This window comes from Acomys minous (genome assembly GCF_964271855.1).
Source record: "Acomys minous genome assembly, chromosome: 5".
Classification (NCBI taxonomy): Eukaryota; Metazoa; Chordata; class Mammalia; order Rodentia; family Muridae; genus Acomys; species Acomys minous.
The window spans coordinates 38024452-38045762 of NC_140494.1; the positions used below are offsets into that span (position 1 = coordinate 38024452).

The 21311-nt window shown below is 42.6% G+C and overlaps 1 protein-coding gene across 1 annotated transcript in view; it reads right to left on the minus strand.

Moving 5' to 3' along the window:
- Positions 1-238: 238 nt before the first annotated feature.
- Positions 239-21311, minus strand: part of LOC311598063 (uncharacterized protein) — a 78053-nt gene continuing 56980 nt past the window's right edge. Inside the window, exon 5 of the transcript XR_014779459.1 lies at positions 239-303. The gene's annotated coding sequence lies outside the window, so the exon portion shown is untranslated. The remainder of the gene's footprint in view (positions 304-21311) is intronic.

Sequence of the window (21311 nt, forward strand, 5' to 3'; positions counted from 1 at the left end):
GCCTGGGAGTCCCACTCCGAAGCAAATACCACACTGAGTCCAGTGTTCACCCCTCCTTGCCATACATCAGCCCACTGTGTTCCAACCTTCTGCTCGCTCAGCTCACTGTGGATAAAGCAAAACTCCTCAGTGCAGGCGGCCAATAGGGCCTGGACGGCTGTCTTGGGTGGAGTGGTGTTGATTACAATAGCTCTATCCCCACAGTTATGAGCCTGTGTCCATGGCCACTTTTGCTTCTCTGTATAGTCCATCAGGCATTCCACTTCAGACAGTGAACACTGTAGATTTCTTCCCCACAATCCCCTGCAAGGAGTCCAAAGAGCACGTTAGTTAAGATAATTTCAAGATTACTTTGGTTCATAAGAAGAAAAAAAAATCACCTCTTATTCTATTACCTTTTCCTCAGATTAAGGGAGTGGTGCATCATCAGTGCTAAGGAAATCCAATTACAATATTAAAAATTATACATATAAATTATCAAAGACATTTCGTTGATAAAATACAAATAAAAATTATCAAGAGGCAGAGGTAGATGGATCTCTGCATTCAGTGCCAACTTGGTCTACAGAGCAAATTCCAGGACAGCCAGGTCTACACAGAGAAACTCTGTCTCAAAATACAAAAATATTAAAAATTAAAAATTATCAATCTATGCAAAACTGCACTTGACAAAATCCAGCATCCATCCCATAGCTGTGTTAGTGAGGACTGCTTTCCAGGTGCTGTGGTAGCTTCAGAAACATCAGCTAACATCAGACTTAATGGTGAGAAACTGAAAAGTCCATGTCCTTCTGTCCCTGAGGTTAGCAGGAAAGCAAAGTGGAACTGTGCTGATGCCTCATCCGGGAGCTGAAATCCTCAGCAAAAACAAGAAAAAGGAAATACAGGCAATAACTAAACCGCACACACAGGAGGTACAAGAAAATAAGCAAGGGAACAAAATACCTCAACTCAGCAGCTGATGAAGGTAGTTAACTGGTCAGCACAAAGAAGTTGGACATCAATCAGAATTTGAAAATAAAATAAAATGCAGTCAACCTTCAATAGAATCAAGATAAAACAAAAAACATGGACATATATCTAACAAACTATGTGCAGGATCTATATGAAAAGATAATGCAAACACCAATTAAATAAACCAGAGATATAAACACACGGTCCACACTTGTGAATAGGAAGACGTAGCCTTGGTGTGCTGCATTGTGTCCTGGCTGGGTAATGTGATGCATCGTGGTCTCCATCACCATGCAGCTGTTCTGTAGACAGAGACAATTATCTCCAAGTGTGAGGAAGAAGACAGGAGCCAGGGTCACTCCAATCTCTACCTCCACGCTCCCAGTCCACTAATGGTCAACTTCCTACAAGGAAACTGACATGTAAGGCCTATCTGAACAATACAGATTGATGCCCCTGCCTTATGGTCCTAAACAGTTTCTGTGAATTGTAATTCTCCATATAAGAGGGCATTCAATAGCTGAGTAGTATTCCATAGTGTATATGTACCACAGTTTCTTTATCCATTCTTCTACTGAGGGACACTTAGGCTGTTTCCATGTTCTGGCTATTATGAATAAGGCTGCTATGAACATGGCTGAGCAAAGTTTCTTGTTGTGTGCTGGAGCATCTTCTGGGTATATTCCAAGGAGTGGAATAGCTGGGTCTTGAGGAAGCCCTATTCCCAGTTTTCTGAGATAGCACCAGACAGATTTCCAAAGTGGCTGTACTAGTTTGCATTCCCACCAGCAATGAAGGAGTGTTCCTCTCTCCCCACAGAAATGATAATGAGTGAGTTAACCCAAAAGCAGAAAGATTCAAATGGTATATACTTACTTATATCTGCATACTAGCCCAAGGGTCATGTCCCATGAAAGCCTTCACTTACCAGGAAACTGGGACAGAGGGGAGGACATCCTATTGGGACTCTAGATGAGAGAAGCATGGGAGAATAACAAAGTAGAAGGATCCAGAGGGTCCTAGAAACCTACAAGTAGAACATTATGATAGGCAGATTTGGGCCCAGGGGTCCTGCTCAAACTAAGGTACCAGCCAAGGACAATACAGGCGGTAAACTTTAAACCCCTACCCAGATCTAGCCAATGGACAGAACATTCTCCACAGTTGAGTGGAGAGTGGGGTATGACTTTCACACGTACTCTGGTGCCTCATATTTGACCATGTCCCCTGGAGGGGGAAACCTGGTGGCACTCAGAGGAAGGATAGCTGGTTACCAAGAAGAGACTTGATACCCTATGAACATATACAGGGGGAGGTAATCCCCCTCAGGAACAGTCATAGGGGAGGGGAATAAGGGGAAAATGGGAGGGAGGGAAGAATGGGTGGATACAAGGGCTGGGATAACCATTGAGATGTAACAAGAATAAATTAATAAAAAAAAAAAAAAAGAAAAGAAAAAGAGGGCATTCATAGGCTCTGAGGATTGGTACCTGCATGTTTCGGAGGGCTGTTACTCAGGTGGTGGCTATTTGGAAAATCACCCCAAACTAGAAGCAATTAAGTAGCCTTTCAATAAGTTAAGGGATAAACATACCTTTATAAAGTAATAGTACTGAGCAATATAGTTGAGCCACAAAGTGTTAGTAATTGATCATGCATCCATATTGTGACAGGGTAGGAGCCGGTGTGAAAGGCTGTCTCAATTAGTGATCAGTGGGGGAGGTGTCATCCCTGCGCTGGTGGTCCTGAGCTCTAAAAGAAAGCAGGCTGAGCAAAGCACGAGGAGCAAGCCAGTAAGCAGCACCCCTCCAAGGCTTCTGCATCAGTTCCTGTCTCCAGGATCCTGCCCTGTTTGCACCCCTGTCCTGATTTCCTCCAATAATAAATAAGCAATATGGAAGTGTAAGCCAGTAAACTCTTCCCTCCCCAACTTGCTGTTTGGTCGTAGTGTTTTATCGCAACAACAGAAATTCTGACTTAGACAGTAACCCAGAAAGGTATCAACAAAAATGATTTCTGTGTGGCCTTGTACCATACAAGAGCAAAAGGAGGCAGATATAGGATTGTGCAGGTAAAAATACACCTAAAATGGTCATATTTTAAAAGTGAGTCTCATTTATTTCAAAATCAATGAGGTTGTGTGGGAAATTCTTATTTGAATAGTGATTGGTTGAATATTGGAATGAGCTAATGGCGACGAAGCTAGAAAAGGCAAGAGCAGGCTTATTGGAAGCAGAGCGGGAGGCGTGGAAGGGAGAACACATGCTGGGGGGGGGGTCGGGAAGGAGAGAAAGCAGGAAGGTGGGAAATGGGAGCAAAACTGGCCATGGAACCAAAATGTCTGGATTAGATAGTGAAAGGTCTCTGGGAGAGGGGAAGTCCCCACCCCTAGGTAGAGGACAGAGCATGCCAGCTATGCCCTGCAGCAGGACCTAAGAGATAGTATTTCCAGTATTTACTGTGCAGTCATTACAAAGCACCTATTCCCTGTCTGTTCATCTAAAGTCAGAAAGAAAAAAAAACCAACAACAACAAAACAAAACAAAAAAACCTGCCCTTAGCCCTCTGTTCTCTACTGGTTGATACCTGGATATCAATTTTAAGATGCAGTACACACACACACACACACACACACACACACACACACACACACACACATGCAGTACACTCCAGCCAGGAGTGGGGCCACATGCCTTTAATCCCAACAACACTGGGAAGGCAAAGGCAGGTGGATCTATGTGAGTTCAAGGCCAGCCAGGTCTACAGAGTGAGTTCTAGGATAGCTCGTATGGGTAAAAAGTCAGCACAGGGCGTTGGTGGCTTTAAATTGTTTATATAGTTTGAAAGGCATTCAGAAAGAAGTATAATAATTCATTTCTGGGATGCCAGAATCCCTGGGATAGGTGATTGGGTAGAAAATAGTGGGCTGAAATATAATTTTAATGACACTGCAAGAGTTTGCAATAGCCCTGGGAGGATATAAATATCTCTAATTCCTGAAAGAGATCATAAAAATGGGAAATTACCTAAACTATTAAAATGTAAGCCCTATGTCTCTTTAGGAAATAGCCACCACCAAGAAATATGAGTTTGCCATTAGCCAATTGCAGTGATGCATTGGTGGGACATAACAGGTTATCTGGCCAATATCTTACTGTCTTCTTGAATGTTTTCTCAGAAGGAATATGCTCTTAAGGTTAGCTGTCCTAAGAAATATATAAAAGTGTTTCAAGAGTAACCTAAAATGATGTAAGCTGCTAAATTATGCATGGGAACACTAAAAGGAGACTGTCCAGGAGAAGTCAGAACCTAAGGAACAAAACCTAATAAAACAAAGCACACGACCCCGACCTCCCCAAATTGCCCACCCTGACAGCTGCAGAGTGATTTCCAACACTGCGAATCAGAGTGGACAGCTGCCCCAGAGTTCAAACGCAGCACGGTAAATAGGATTGTGGCTAATCTCATTCCAGAACCACAATATATGTAAGTCTCCATCCCAGGAAACCAAGAATAGAACATAAGCAAAGCAAGGCATACTTATGGGGACAGGAGAAGCAAGAAAGCCGCATGCAACCACATGTAGATTAACCTCCCGGCACACATGTCCATCTCTGCTTGTTTTTATCTAAGAAGTGAGTCCACTCACAGAGCAGCCCTGTGGGGGACGTGCACACAGTCCAGCCATCAGCAGCTGCGCTGATAACAGACACTGTGAGGATAATGACGAAATCTGTATTTGCATTGGACGCCCAAACAGAGAATTTCTATCAGTGATTTATACATTGTCAGATCAATAAGATAGCTGGATTGTGACCAGTATGACACCATAAGACAGTTGTTGCTGAGTGTGTCCACATAATTTTGAAAATCCAAAACAGATTGTAGCAATCCCTTTTCTCAAACAGGTCGGCATTTTTCTGAGGATGACTTTATATGTAGTTAGTTAGTTAGTTGGTCAGTTAGTTAGCTTTTTGCTGGGAACACTAACAAAATAAGTGACAACGCTGGGAATGCAGAGTCCTAGAATCTAGCACTGTGTGCTCCACAGTGCGTTCCTTGCATTCAATGAACAGCCAAACAATACCAAGTCCCAACTAAAAATCCCAGCCTCCTGTTTTGGGCTCAGTCTGTTCAAGGATGTTTTTCAGCTGGCAACAACCAAGATCCCCCACAAAGTGGTTCGACCTCTAAGTGGAAAAACATCTCTGTTCTTGTTAGACTTCTAAGCGGAAAAACATCCCTGTTCTCTTCCCCATTGCACACTTGGGATCAAAATAAAAACATGTTTTTCTCTCCTATACTCATTGTTAATCCTCTTTAAATATGAAAATTCAATAATGAATTTTGATTTGAGTATGCACTCTACTTTTTAGGTTCATTGATAATAATATATTTTACCATAAAAGAAATATATGCGAAGGAAATAAAATACAGGGCTGAAGAGATGGCTCAGTGGTTAAGAGCATTTGCTGCTTCTACTGAGGGTCTAGATTCAGTTCTCAGAAGCTGTGTGGAAGCTCAAAACCATCCATAACTCCATTTCTAGGGACCCTACACTCCCTTCTGGAACTTTCTGGGACCAAGCATGCAGATGATGTATGCAAGTATAGACAAAACACTCATACACATAAAATAAAAGCAAATATTTTAAGAAAGAGAAAAATAAATGTTAAGATCATTGAAAGGAAAGGATCACAAAAAAGAGTGAGTAGGATGGATTTTTTGGTTTGTTTGTTGTTGTTTTTAATAAACCATCACATCCATCTTCTCTCTGTTATCACAAGGATAAAGCTGGGCATGGGATGGAAATATTTTATAATCATCATAGGTGATGCTGATCCAGGTGGTCCAGGTTCTGAAGGACTAATACTATAATTTAGATACTGTTGTTTTCACTAGTGCTATCTGCGCAGTTAGTATTTTCTAATCTTAGTGATATAGCAAAAAAGGCATCCACATTAATATTCCCTGACCAAAATAGAATAGCACTGTTGCTTTCCCACAGAGAAGTTTCCTGACTGTAGTGGGACAGGGGTGGTGACAAAGGAAGGAAAGTTTTCTGCCTTAATTGGCATGAGTACGGAATAGTCTAATGACCTTGGAATAACTTTCCAACATCACAGCATAGTTGCTTGCAGCTCAGGGAAATTGCTCTGGAGTGCAGAGAAATTGTAGAAGAAAAAAAAACACTGTCATTGGAAAGTCATTTGCAAAAGACTTTGCAACCATGTAATTGTGTAGATTTGTACCATTTTACCATCGAGTAGGGGTTTATTTCTAATAGCACTTGATGTCCAGATTGGTTCTGAATCTGATTCTTCATCCCTGACTTAAATACAGGGGAGGAAAAAAGCTTTGATGGAAAAGAGTCTCAACGTCAGCCCCTATCTTTCCTGTCTGTAAGCGATACTATGGACCAGAAGCTTTGATTAGAGTCTTTGCCACTTTCATGATCAAACTAGTTGTAGAAAGCAATGCTTTGATTCAAAACTTTCTTTGAATTTGTTCCCTAAAGGAGCTGATGACTGCTTCCTGTCTAAAAGGGATCTTGTGTGAGGTCAAGCACAGAATACCACTTAGGCTTTCTTTGCAGGCATAAAGTCAGCTCCATGTGCACACAATTCCTGAAAGTGAATAATCCTACATTAGCTTAATTTTAAAATCTTCCAAATAAGTCACATGCTTTCTCAGTAACTGAAACTCCTTGAAGATTGACCAGAGTTTAAAATGTGACCAATACTCCTATATGGCTGAAATTAGGGAAAGTACAAGGACACACTTAAAACAGATGGTACTTCAATTTTTTCTTGTGCTCTGAAGGCTGCAGTTGATGGGACTAAATGCAAATAAATTTTCTTGTTCAAAGCTATCGTCTACTATTAAAATCTTTCCTCATTATTTTTTTTGAGAATGTCCTACAGTACAGTTTGAACATAGTTACTCTCCCTGCAACCTCTCCCATATTTCTCCACTTCCCTCCCATGTGCCATTGTACCCTCTCAGTTTTTTCTTTTGTTATTCTTGTTTTGTGTTGTTTTTAACTCACAATGTTTATGCTACCTGTATACCCTGTATACTCTTGGATGTGTGGTTTTCACGGGACAGTGGTCTACCTACCAGGGCTGTACCCTTAGAGAAAACCGAGTCATCACTTCCTAGTCACTGTCAAATACCAGTACCTCCATGGCCAGGGCAGGACTTTGGGCTACCTTGTCCATCCTGGAGTTTTGTCTGGCCTGAAATTGTGAAGGTCTTGTGTATGCTGTCTCAGCTGCCATGACACATTTGTACAACTGCCATTCTGTGTCAAGAAAACAGTTTCCTTGGAATCCACCATTTATGTCTTTTACAGTCTTTTGCTCCTTTTCCCCTCATGATCCCAAGATTCAGGTGGAGTGTGACTAATACAGATGTCCTGTTTAGGACTGAGCATCCCACAGTCTCTTACGCTCTGCACCAAGATCAGTTGTAGATTTGTACTGCAAAATCAAACTTCTCTGATAAGGGCTGCCAAGTGTACTAATCTGTGAGTATAAGGATAAATCATTAGGAGTTGTTTAATACTATGTATTAAACAATTATTATATAATATTAATAATATACAATATCAATACAAAATACTATGTATTGAACAATACCATATATTAAACAATATTAACAGTATAAGTAGTAGGCTTGCCCTAGGCCTATGACCTGTCTAACCATAGGTGCTTGGCTCTGACAGTGCAGGTATAAGTTTTAATTTGGATAGAAGTCCCCTAATCAGAGAGTTTTTAGTCATTCTCAAGACAGGTATGACAGTATTGCACCAATGAGCATGTTTTACAGGCCTGGACATTGTTGTAGCTTGAAAGACTCACAGATGGGTAAGATCACTGATTCCTTTACTCCCTCCAGTCCTGTGCACAGCACCTTATAGCACTATGATGTCAGGATGATGTGTTGACAAGTGCCATTCCGATCACTGTTGGGTAACAGCCTTGGGACATGAAGAACTGACTCAAGCTGTATACAGCAGTAGTTCCTAGCCATAAAAGGTGTGTAGCCATAGCCTGGCTGTTCTGCTTTTCTGCTTCGCTTATAGAAACAATGTAGTCTGGTATAGCCCGTGTGTCTGTGTGTGTGTGTGTGTGTGTGTGTGTGTGTGTGTGTGTGTGTGTGTGTGTGTATACATCCCCAGTCCAGGTTGGGGATTCACACTGCTCCAATAAAACAGCCTCAGCAGTCTGTCTGCCTGTCTGCCTCAGTTTCTTTATGATCTCCTTATCCTGGGAAAACATCTCCACACCCAGACCTACATAGAAAATGGTAATGTTAATGTTCTACTTGTAGGCTTCTAGGAACCTCTGGATCCTTGGGTCCTGCTCAAACTAAGGCACCAGCCAAGGACAATACAGGCGGTAAACCTTAAACCCCTACCCAGATCTAGACAGTGGAGTGGAGAGTGGGATATTACTTTCTCACATACTCTGGTGCCTCACCTTTGACCATGTCCCCTGGAGGGGGAGACCTGGTGGCAATCAGAGGAAGGACAGCAGGTTACCAAGAAGAGACTTGATACCCTATGAGCATATACAGAGGGAGGTAATCCCTCTCAGGCACAGTCATAGGGGAGGGGAATAAGGGGAAAATGGGAGGGAGGGAAGACTGGGAGGATACATTGAGATGTAACAAGAATAAATTAATAAAGTAAAAAAAATAAAAATAAAAATAAAAAAAAGAAAATGGTAATGTTGCTTTCCCTGCAAGAGTCAATCTTATGCCACTTTTACCATGAATCACGGTCTACTCACTCTGCCAGCTCCCACCTGCTGCCTCTTCCAATGGTGTATTCCACATTCAGATACCAAAAGGCTGGTGAGTTTCTGCCGTGTGTGTGGTGCTTATGAGACAAGCCACACCTGTAGTTATTTTCCACAAAGATTTCCTCAGGTGAGGTTTTTAAAGAATAAAAGTAGTCTTTAATCTCACCTTGAGTTTTTATGAATTGAGTTGAAAATATGTTTGCCAGCCTCAAATGTGTCATTTTCTTTTAGGTAAAGCAATAATTCTTCATCCTTGACTGCTGAGACTTTGACAGGATAATAAAAGACAATATCGTATGAAAATAAAAACAAACAAACCAATAAAGTCAATTTTTTCATGAAAAGTGTTACTACAGTGCTGTTTGAGGAGTTTTGGATTTATCTGTCTAGCGGACTCACCTCTCCTGCTATAAGTGACAATGCATGAAAACATTGAGAACTACAGATGAGACATACAATTCTAGACACATTTCATCTCCTGTTCCACACACACCACCCCCCAACACATACCTTCAGTGTCTCCCAGACCATCTCATCTCTTTGCCAGTTTCACCAATGCTCACTGGGCCAATCCCTGCAAGGCCACCCGCCTGCAGCTCAGTTGTCCCCTGCAAAGTGGGTCTCCACAGGGACCCAAGCTATTTGTTTCCTATCCAGGAGACAAATCTCCCAGTAATCAGTATTGTTTCCTCTGTCTTAGATGTAGCTTCCATTTCAATCCTAGATGACAGGCAGCCCTTTGGAATCCCTGTCTACCTGTCTCTGGAAAGGCTGAGAGGACTCTTCCAGTGTTTTCTTTGCCTGGCTGCCTTTCAAGGTGGTTTTTATTTATATAAAAAAAAATCCTGTCGTAGCACGACAAGGAAAATACAGATGGTATAAGGTCAAGTTTGTCCCAGAAACAAGTAAATTGGGTCAAGAAAAAGGGTTGAGGATCCCTGCACTGCTGGGCAAGACCTTGACAAGTCCAATTGGATAATTATCTATGGACTCGGTAGATAGAAAAAGATCCAAAATGGTCACAAAGGCAGATAAGTATCACTGGTCATTTACAAGCCAGAAATTACCTCAGGGCATTTGGAACACTTAGAGACAAGCCAGCCCTGCCTCTTGGAAGCTGGGAAATCCTCTGAAGCTGACACTACTGCAACTATTCAGTGCCATCTACTTTTAAAATATTTTAATTAAAAAGTTTTGTATATATGTGTCGCTGTGTGAGTTTGTGCACATGAGTTCAGTGCCCATGGGGGCCAGGAGAGGGTGTCAGGACCCCTGGAACTGAAGTTACAGGCAGTTGTGAGGGCTGAGACGCAAACTCGGATCCTTAAAAGAGCAGTACACACTCTTAACTGCTGGGCCATCTTCTCAGCTCTATCAATGCAATTTCTTTATAATCCAATGGATCCTTGAGCTATATTGACACTATGGTACCAAATGATTGATCAGTTACTGTTGGAGATAGGCCTGCAGATCCTGGGCTTTGGACTTTGACATAAATAGATGTATATTTTTCATTTGGTTCCGACATAAAGAAAGTCTTTTTTGGAAGTTTCCTAAATGTGCTAGAAGAAAAATCAGATAACATCCTCAAGGGCCTGGACAAAGACCAAATACAAGGTGTCCAGTTACCTTAACACTATGCCATGTATGCACACCCCCATTTGAACAATGCACCTAGCCACTTATTAACAACCCAAGACCTGCACTTGCATCAAGCAGCGTCTCCTACGCTCTACACAGTGAAATAAGTTTTCTTTTCCTCAATGACCACCAAACTTACACAGTTTCTATTCAAGCATATCTCAGTATAAGGGAAGTAGATCCAACTCCATTTAGACTGGTTTCAGGTTCATTTGCAATAAGGCAAATTGCCTCCTCCAACTTAACTTTTAGGGACACTCCCCCTCTTTTCCATCTAATGCCTATTTCATTAGACATGCACATGATTAAAATCAGGTTGATCCTGGCAATAAACATGTAAAACATAAAGAGGGTAATAAAAGGGAGAAGGGGGAAAGTGCAAGCAGAGCCAGGACCACCCCTGGCAGGGGAGGTGCCAGTGGAGCATGTTTCGAGCTCTGTTGCTCCCATCTCCTCAGCCACTTTAGGTCACTGTGTCTACAGCTATGTGGCTTGAACCCAGTGTCTCGGTCTGTTTTTTTCTCATTCCACTTTTAGCTCATCAAATGCTGTTAATATGGAAACAGAGAGACACAGGGAGAGACAGAGACATACAGAGAGGTAGAGAGACAGGCAGACAGACAGAGACAGAGAGAGCTTTACTTCCAAAATTGAGCTGCAGGATGGTTCTGGTAACCATTACTGCAGTCGACTTTTATTTATTTTTTAATAGGAAAAAGAGCCATTTATCATTTCACCCTCACTTATCCTACCATTTAAAAATTCCTCATTACTTATATACAATCTAATGCTTTATGCAGTAGGGAATTCAATCCATGGTGCAATTTCATCTATTTTGAGTCTGTTTGGCTCAGTGCTGCCTCAGGAATAGTACCAGTTTTAGTAAAGAAGCATCAGACATCTCAAGGACATGGAGGATCAGAAAAAGGCAAAGTCAAAGGAAGATAAATTTGAACCTAATTCACTTCCTTCCTTGTTGGGCTCTAGACCTTCCTCAAGTAACCAAGGAAGGGAAGGGGAGGCCTAATAGGCATGTCAGGTGACAGGCCATGCTGAGGGAAGGTGCTCTGGTAGCCTTGTGCACACTGCTTGAATGCCCCTCACAAACCCAGGCCCCTACCAAGAGCTCTGCATTTCTACTCTCAATGTGAAAGCTGACAGATAAATGTCGCTTAGGTGAGTGAATCCTTCCTTACAATAATGTTAATCTCCAAAGGAAACTCCATTAAGCCAGCTGCTTAAGGACAATAAGCTTCGGAGCTCCTGGGAGAAAGAGAAGAAGATTAAGAAGTTAAATAACAATAATTACTAGTCCCTGTAACCTAAAGACACCCCAGGGATGCATCAACCCTTGAATAGGACACACTTTATGAAGGTGTGGGATTCTCAAGATCGATTCCCAAAGAGCCATTTAATTTTATAATGACATATTAAAACAGAAGGCAAGGGAAACAAGTGACTTCTTTACCTAGGATAACAGTGCCGATGCTTGTCACATCTGAGGCTGTGACTGTGTGAGGAAGCCACCCCACTAACTGCATAAGCAGCCGAAAATGTCCTGGCTGCCCAGACATCTTGTCCTTTGCACACTAACGATTTCCAATGAGACTTGAGTCACTCGCTCAGAATGCAGTAAGCCCTGGGCAGAGGAAGGCACACTAGTCACTGAGACAGGCTGCGTTGGGGGAATGTAACAAGCATCTTCATCAACTCATCCTTTGAGTGGAGCCTCCTTGTTGACTAGTAGTGACAAAGATAATTCACGGATTTTTTTTTCTTGATTAATCAACAAAGTGATAGCCTATTTAAATCTGATGAGCCCTGAGTTAGGGTCATCTCTCTGTGGATGCCCTGCTGTTGCTTTGTCTCTTGTAAGGCTCAGACAAGAGATGGCTTGTGAGAGGAAGTGGCTGCTGTTTTTTTTTTTCCAGAAAGCTCCCAGGAACGAACTGGGTGGAAAGAGCAGCCAGAGACAGAATCTGGGTATGGGCTGAGAGAGCACCGTGGGACCCATGTAAGCTCTCCTAGGATTGGCAAGATGGTTGGCTGTCATCCGAGAAGGGCTGATAGAGGCAGGGTGCGCTGAAGAGGAGGGTGAAAGAGAACCATGAGGTGGATACTATTTCCTGGAAATTTCCTATGAGGCTGGAAAAACATTACTCAAGAAAGACAACAGAAAAAAAAGAAAGAAAGAAAGAAAGAAAGAAAGAAAGAAAGAAAGAAAGAAAGAAAAACAACAGCCTAAATGCTGAAGGGAAAAGACTACATGAGCCAGATGGCATAGGGTAGGGACCATGGAGGATGGTGTAGTGTGTGTGTGTGTGTGTGTGTGTGTGTGTGTGTGTGTGTGTGTGTGTGCGCGCGTGTGTGTCTACAGACATCTGATTTACTAATATACAACCACGTCCACATCCTTATCTCTCATGACAGCATCTGTTATATTGGAAAATAGGGTTTTGCAGAGAACACAGAATCCACAGCCGAAGAGTACCAAGGAAGAGAATGCTTTGGGTATAAAGTGAGACAAAAAACCATCGGTGGCATAGATCCTTGAAGAAAGGGGAAATGCATCGTAAGAAATGTGCTTGAGCTGGAAGAGACAAGCCTGGGGTAGATAGCACAGAGGACTCAGTAGAACTGGAGCGTGGCGTGTGGACTAGGGAGAACAGGAGCAAGCTAGCACAGCAGATGCAGGCCTGCACACTGGATGTGCTTTGTGGTGGAGAGTCCATTCAGAGACACAATGCTCAGAAGGAACATCTGGGAGGGCCCATTGCTCCCATGCCCTGGTGAGCTCCATGTTAGGAACACAGTGACGGGAAAAGTTACAATCAGTCCCTGTATCCTGGAAGCACCACCAAGCAGAACAAGAGTCATATAATTATAAATAAGATAAAAATGACAATAGATAGATATAAATCCATAAAATGCCCCCTAACTTCCTGCCTGCCAACAACCTACTGTTTTCTACCTGAGTACAGGCAAGACTACTTAGAGTGACCCATTCCCTTGGCCCTCAGCCTGCTGTGTCCCTTAGTAAGATGTTGCATTTGTCAACTTATTTTTCCTCTTCTGAAAAATAAGTCAAATGTATTTAAAAAGAAAACCAGAGCCTGGTGTGGCGGTGCATCCCTTTGATCTCAACACTCGGAAGGCAGAGGCAAGTGGGTCTCTGGGAGTTCGAGGACAGCCTGGTCTACATGACAGCCAAGGTTATGGAGAGAGATCCTGTCTCAAAAAAAAAAATAATAATAATAGTGGGAGGGTCTCTGAATTGTACCTGAAATGTGTTAGAATGTTACTCACTGTCCTTCTGTGAGTCTTGTAGGCTGATGTCTGTACAAGCAGACACAGGACAGGGAAAGAACGACAGTGGAATGAGCAACAGAGACTTGACAGTGATTTATACCAGCACTAGCATCCCGATGAGAGCCTGGCTTCCACCAAAGTCCTGTCTCAGGAAGCACTTTGTAAGCATCTGGACACATCTGCTTGCTGCTGGCAGACACTGACCAGGAGAGAAGGGGCATTTATTTCTCACAAAGGTCTGAGCTCCGAGCCTGCTGAGTCTTTGAGACGTTTGCAGAATTACAAGACCAAGTTAGGACTTTTTTTTTTTTTTTGAATATGCATGCTATTTACACATACATATTTTATTTTATTTTATTTTATTTTATTTTATTAATTTATTCTTGTTACATCTCAATGGTTATCCCCTCCCTTGTATCCTCCCGTTCTTCCCTCCCTCCCATTTTCCCCTTACTCCCCTCCCCTATGACTGTTCCTGAGGGGGATTACCTCCCCCTCTATATGTTCATAGGGTATCAAGTCTCTTCTTGGTAACCTGCTGTCCTTCCTCTGAGTGCCATCAGGTCTCCCCCTCCAGGGGACATGGTCAAAGGTGAGGCACCAGAGTATGTGAGAAAGTAATATCCCACTCTCCACTTTACTGTGGAGAGTGTTCCGTCCATTGGCTAGATCTGGGTAGGGGTTTAAGGTTTACCGCCTGTATTGTCCTTGGCTGGTGCCTTAGTTTGAGCGGGACCCCTATGCCCAAATCTGCCTATCATAATGTTCTACTTGTAGGCTTCTAGGACCCTCTGGGTCCTTCTACTTTGCCTTTCTCCCATGATTCTCTCATCTAGAATCCCACTAGAATGTCCTCTCCTCTGTCTCAGTTTCCTGGTAAGTGAAGGCTTTCGTGGGACATGCCCCTTGGGCTAATATGCAGATATAAGTGAGTATATACCATTTGAGTCTTTCTGCTTCTGGGTTAACTCACTCATTATGATCATTTCTAGCTCAATCCATTTATCCACAAATTTCGGGAACATGGAAACAGCCGAAGTGTCCCTCAATAGAAGAATGGATAAAGAAACTGTGGTACATATACACTATGGAATACTATTCAGCTATTAAAAACAAGGACTTCCCGAAATTTGTGGACAAGTTAGGACTTTTTAAAAGGTCGTTAGTGCCTGTCCCGGGGCATGCTAAGCCCTCCAGTGGTCTGTGCCCTTTATTGGCTTCGGATCACTATTTTATTAGAATGCCCCAGTTCCTTCTTTGAGGACACAGTGCCTGAGGGAGGAGGCATGATTTTATAGTTCTTCTTATGAACTCATGAAAGAAATAAAGGGTGACACAAATAAAAAACCGATGAGAAAACACCACAGAGATGGGCCTCTTTTTATAGGACCAGTGAAGACATGAGAATTAGAACATAAACAACTATTATCTGCAGCTGATGAAGGATTTTTGCTTCCATACAATGGCTCAGTTTTGACACTTTCTTAAGTTTCCATGACAATTAAAGGATCAAAATTGCTACATTTAGGCAGGAGTGGTTGGCACATGGCTTTAATCCCACCACTTGGGAGGCAGAGGCAAGTGGATCTTTGTGAGTTCAGGGCCAGCCTGATCTACAGAGTTCCAGGATAACCTTGAAACCCTGTCTTGAAAATAAAAATGTTACATTTGACTAAATATAAATGTTTTTGTAATTTTTAGACCCTGGTAGATATTACAGAACATTAACTGAAAACAAAGTAACTGGGGATGTGAGGAGTTTGAGAAAGTCCTAAAAATCATGTGACGGATCCGCATGCCTATCTCTTTGTTTTTTATTTATATCAAATTTATATATTCTACATTATTTCTGTTAAGTACTGGCCTATGAGTGTAGGAATATTCATTAATATCATTTCATTTTAATTTTAAAAAAATGTGTATTTGCAGGTGCCCACAGAAGTCAGAGATGGTTATCAGGCCCCCTGGAGTCATAGGGGCAGCCTGAAATGAGCTCTGAGAGCCAAGCCCAGGTCCTCCGGCAGAACTCCAGGTGCTCTGAAGTGCTGAGCCTTCTCGAAGCCCCAGGCTCTGAGGCTGTTCCAAACAGACAGGCATACCCAATGGCTTCCCTGAATGCTCTTAGAACTTGTCTTCATCAGGGCTCAGAACAAAGGTGTAGCTTGAACACTGCCTGTACCGGATGTGAGTTCCGGCAGGCAGCAGGGTGCCCTCAACACAGAACTTGTCAGATCTTGGAAGCAGCACTGGGTCCTTCTGAAACCTCCAAGCTACAGTTGAGACACTTGTGAGTTTGAGGTGTCTATCTTGATCCCTGAGTATGTTTCTGTGGCCCAGTTAGCACAGCGACCCTGGGAAGAATTACCCATCTTAAGGGACAGTCCAGTCACTTGACGGTCCTGTCCTTCAGCTGCAGGCCTGGATTCCCAATGTCTCATGGGTGAGCTCTACTCTAGACACATTCCTGAGGTCCAGCTCTTCCTGGAGAGGCCTGCTGTGTCCCTGTGTTTGTGTGCAAGGACCATGACACTCACCAGTCTCACAAAGTTGCTGCCTGGCCTGGCTCTGCATCCATAGTTTCATAGTCACATCTTCCTGGGGTCCCAACTCTTCAGAGCGATGCCCACACTGGTCAGAGCATGGGACTTGGTCTGTGATAGCAGAGCCAGAGCAGCTGAGTGATCACTGAGCAGGGCAGCCATGGTCTCAGGTGGACAGCAGGTCCCTGAGGCAAACAAGAGCTATAGAGGGACTATCAGTCAACCCTCTACCTATGTGTCTCCCCTTTCTGTGTGCATTCTTCTCCCTGAATCCCTCACAATTCTGTACCCCAAAGGGATGCTGCCTCTATGTTTTCCTCTCGGGAAATGCTGAGGTCTCTCTTGAGTTTGGTTCATATGATGTCATCCTAGCTGGTCCCTTCCTCTCATCCTCACTTCCTCTTTGGGCTCAAGGCAATACCTCCAGAGACTCGTGCCTCTCATATGATAAAGGCTGTTGTACTTCAAATTTGAATCTTTGTCTCTTTCTGCTGGGAAACTTGCTTTGGAGACCTACAAGAGTCTAACATTTGCCCCTTTTCAGAATACCTAGCACAAGTGTGACTCATCCACAAGCGTACTGCATGCTGGTGGCTGCTATTTCTGCTTTTGTGTCTGTGGTGTAAAGCCTAGGGTTGAAATGCTCAATCCTGAGAAACTATCCTAGGGAGGATGTGAGAAACCCACCCATCTACAGAGACAAGCAAGGGAATATTCTCAGTCCATCAGACCCAGTCTGGAGCATCCTCGGAACTCCTTGGCTAGGAGGAAGATAGTGCATCTGCCCCACCTCCTATAGCTTCCAGATTGTGTATGGACATCAGAGCCACCAGAAATGAAACAAATAGAGACAAGATGACAGCAAAACAGGTGCGCCCAAACTCACCAACTGCCAGAGAACAGAACATGCTCTCCTGAAAATGCTCTACTCTCTACTCTGCTGGACGAGCACCAGCGCCCATGAAGTCTATGTGACTCTCACCACTGACCTTTTAGCAATGTCTGGTCCTCTCACCTGGAGACACGTGTGCGCGCGCGCATACACACACACACACACACACACACACACACACAGCTGGGATTTAAAACAAAAACAAAAACACTCTGGATATATAAATGGCACTGCCTTCTTTTAATTTCTTCTTTTACTTTCCTTACAATTAAGGAAATTTCTGCCAATCTGGCAGAAATTATACCTGCATAAAAAACACCCAGTTCCACTGATGATAATTATCTTTGACAAGGGTAGAGACTCTCATGAACATTGAGGCTACTGATTCCCATGCCTAGTTTGATTTTATTGAGGTTGAATTAGAATTATTGGAGGAGTGCATGTCTGATGTCCAACTAATATATCCGAGAGGCGTATTTAGTGTTTGTCTCATGGACCCAATTACTGCAAAGGAAGAAGGTCCTTGGTATTCACATCTGCTACCAGCCAAGCATTACCAGTGCAATAAAAGTAAAATACTTTTTCCTACTCACTGGGCAGCTAGTCACCATAGCAACAGATCATTATACAAAATCCATCAATTCAGCTGGTCATTATCCCAAAGCAGCAGATAGCTAATGCATTCAGAAAGTTCTTTCCTCTTAACTTATAATTGAGCAAATGAATCAAATTGGACTTGGCATTGAAATGTCAGAGCTAAATTTATGTAGCAAATGGGAATTCAAAGGGGAAAACAAATTAGATCTTCCTTGTTACTATATACCTTAAAAGGAAATTTTAATTAACTCAATTATCAGGTTCAGATAATAGCTTTCTTTTGGGACAACACTGTTAATCAGTGTAAGCAATTCCTGGTCATAAATTAAGCGCAATGTTCTTTTATCACAAAAGTACTGTTTTTAACTGTGTTTCTTTTCTCTCATCATTGACATAGAGTAAGTGCTAGAGATAGGTGCAAGAGTCAGCCTGTCTTAATTATTGTCATTTTATTTGGCTATCAAAACTCACAGTAGGACATTTAGACCCTGAGGACCAGAGATTAGACTCACCAACACTTGGAAGAATGTGTGATCAACAGCAACCTACTAGCACCTCTGTATCCTTTATCCTGATGCCCAGTTAACAGGTCACTAGATGAATTTAACTGTGCCTAAGTTATATAAGACATGCTCAATATTATTTGTTGTACTGCTGCTTTGGGTCTGCGGATCAAAAGTCCTATTCAAGTTTTGTTTTAAGATGTGCTAGCTCTTTGTCTCTGTTAGCAACCATTGCATACAAACAGGAAAGTAGAAATGGCATCTCCTTTACAGAAGCCTTTATGATTTTGTTGAGATGCTTTTGAAAATACCTCTTTGGTACTCAACTTTGTAAGTTGTGATAGCTTCAAATAAATTTGCTACCTCTCCTGTTAATGGGAAGCCAGGTTATGAAGAAAGTAAAGGTGGAATCAATTCAGCCCACAGGGTATCTTTTCTAAACTGCCCTCTAGCCCTGCCTTACAGGTGACTCCACCCACATTTTAAAAATCACTCTATTAAAGAGACAAGGCATATTTGTGATAAAAATTTCCTTGCTTAAGATTTTCATGCCTAAATTAGAGACAAGCCACCCAATGGTATCACTGGCAGACTTTCTCTGCCATTGATCAGAAAGGAACAAAATGGATGACTCTCACCCTAGTAGTAAGATTTATAATGTCCTAGTGTAGGTTGAGGTAGCTGAGGAAATCCTGCAAGTATTTATACATTATTAATCCAAAGGAATAATAGAGGGGTATACATTTAATGGAATGAGAGAGTTTCCCTTTTCTGAATGGTTGCAAGTGTTCTAATGGTAAGGGGCTTCTCAAGCTCCCTTCAGACACTATCCATGTCTAAGGTGTCAATGGTGATTTTAAGCTTGTACATTAGCCCAAACTTGTCAGCCCAGCTCCACAGAAACATTTCTAGCATAGCAACTGGAGCCTCACAAATACAAAAGGGCTCAGTGTCCACTCTGGAATAAAACACAGCCAGGCCCAGAAACCTTGAATTCATTCCTTAGGATGAAATGTTCAATCTGGCCAAACCTGTCAGCCCAGCTCCAAAGAAACACTTCTAACACAAAATCAGATCTACCATAATAACTGCCTCCCACAGACAATGGCAGCTGAATTGGCACCTGGACCTTCTGTGATGCTTCCTACTCACACCAGGTAGCACCATTCCATAAACAGGATCCAATGCCTACAACTCTCTAGGATATTGCTGACTTCCCATAATTTTTGTGCTCATGTAATTTTAACGTAGTTCCTTGGCATCAACCATAGAATAAACGTTTATCTCTTCTAGTATGATGACAGCTCTCTGCTGAAATATAGCTAATCATAATTTGTTGAATGAATCCATGAGGCTTGCAGAATTTCTAAAGTATGCTTCAAAGTTGGACTGTAAGTTCAGGGTTGAAAACACCTTTTAATTTTCTTGTATATCATTAAGAAATAACACAATTGTCCCAATTACTTTTCAAGTGCAGTGAGAATACACTATGTATCACCAAGGCAACTTATAGAAAAAGTTTAATTTTATCTTACAGTTTCAGAGAGTGAGAGTCCATGATGGCAGAGACAAGAAACAGCTGAGAGCTAAGACACACCCACCCACAATGAATGCTGAAAGTGTTTTGAAACTTCAAAGCCTGGCCTCAGTGGCATACCTCCTCCAACAAAGCCACACCTCCTAATCCCTCCCAAAGCCCTGGGGGCTTTCAGGAGAGGAGGCAGGAAACACAAGTTTTCAAACATGTGAGTCCACCACATTCCACTCTTTGGCCCCCATATGTCCATCATAAGGCAAAATGCATTCAGTTCAACTTCAAAAGTCTCCATAGGCCATCATAATCGCAGCAGTTCAAAATTCCAAAAATCTCTTTTGAGACGAAGACAATCTCTGAATTGTAACCACCCCACTCCCCACCCCCAGCTGTGAAATCAAAGAGCAAACAAATCTTATACTTCCAATATACAAAGGTAAATAATGTACCAATGTACCAATTACCAATGGAAACTGGAGGAATGGGGCGTAGTGAAGAAATACTGGACCAAAGCAAGACTAGAACACAGTAGGGAAAACTCCAATCCTCTATCTAGTTCTGTGTCTCATATGGCTCTTCCATTCCAGCTTTGCTGACTGTAGCACACTTCTCTCTTTGGGGCTGGTTTCACTCCCTTGTCTGTATCCCTTCTTGGCAGATACATCATGGCTCAGGAAACTCTGATATCTTCGGGTCCCCAATGTAATCTAGGCCCTCACTTTCACAGCTTCCTGTAATGGCCTCCCAGGCCTCAATTCAGGGAATCTCGTGTCACAACCATGGTGTCAGATGCTTTTCTTGACTATGAGCACTCCACAACCCTTTCACTTGTGTATCCTTCACGACTCTAAAGCCAGAACCACATTTTCTGTTCCACTGGGATGGAGGTCAGCCCACTGAATCATCTTTGCAGAAATTTAGTTTGTTGTTGCTCTTTAGGAGCAGAACATGTCCGAGGCTGTTCTTTTTACTAGTTGGATGCTTAACTGACCAAGCTAGGAAACAGCTCCTTCATCAGAGCAGTTTCCTCCTGCAGCAGATGAGAACATATACAGAGACCCACATGTAATGGAAGTTTTAGGTTCTTTATAAACTCAGTTGTGTTATGTAAGTATAGTTTTGTTCTAATCTCAAGTGTGGGATTTTAGTTTGAGCTTTAGCTTGCCCACACCTGTCAATTGTCTCATGTGGGGCATAGCTATTGCCAGCTGGTAATGGCCTTCCTCCTGCAGCATGGATAGGGGAGTGGTCTAGGGCTCTGAGGATATAAATAAGAGCACAGAAAGAGAGTGTGGGGTGGGGTGCAGTGTTGGCATGTGGGGTGTAGCGTGTGGCATGTAGCAGTTTGAAGAGACAAGATACTGATGGACAGTGTTGTGGTTTGGAGCAGAGAGATGGAGAGAAATGCTTTGAGGCTCAGCAGCTTGGAGGGGACTGCTGGCTACATCTGCTGTTGATAGAGACAGGTATAGCCCAAAAGAACCCTATTGAAACAATTGACCCTACACAGCCAGAAGAAGTAAAGCAACCCTT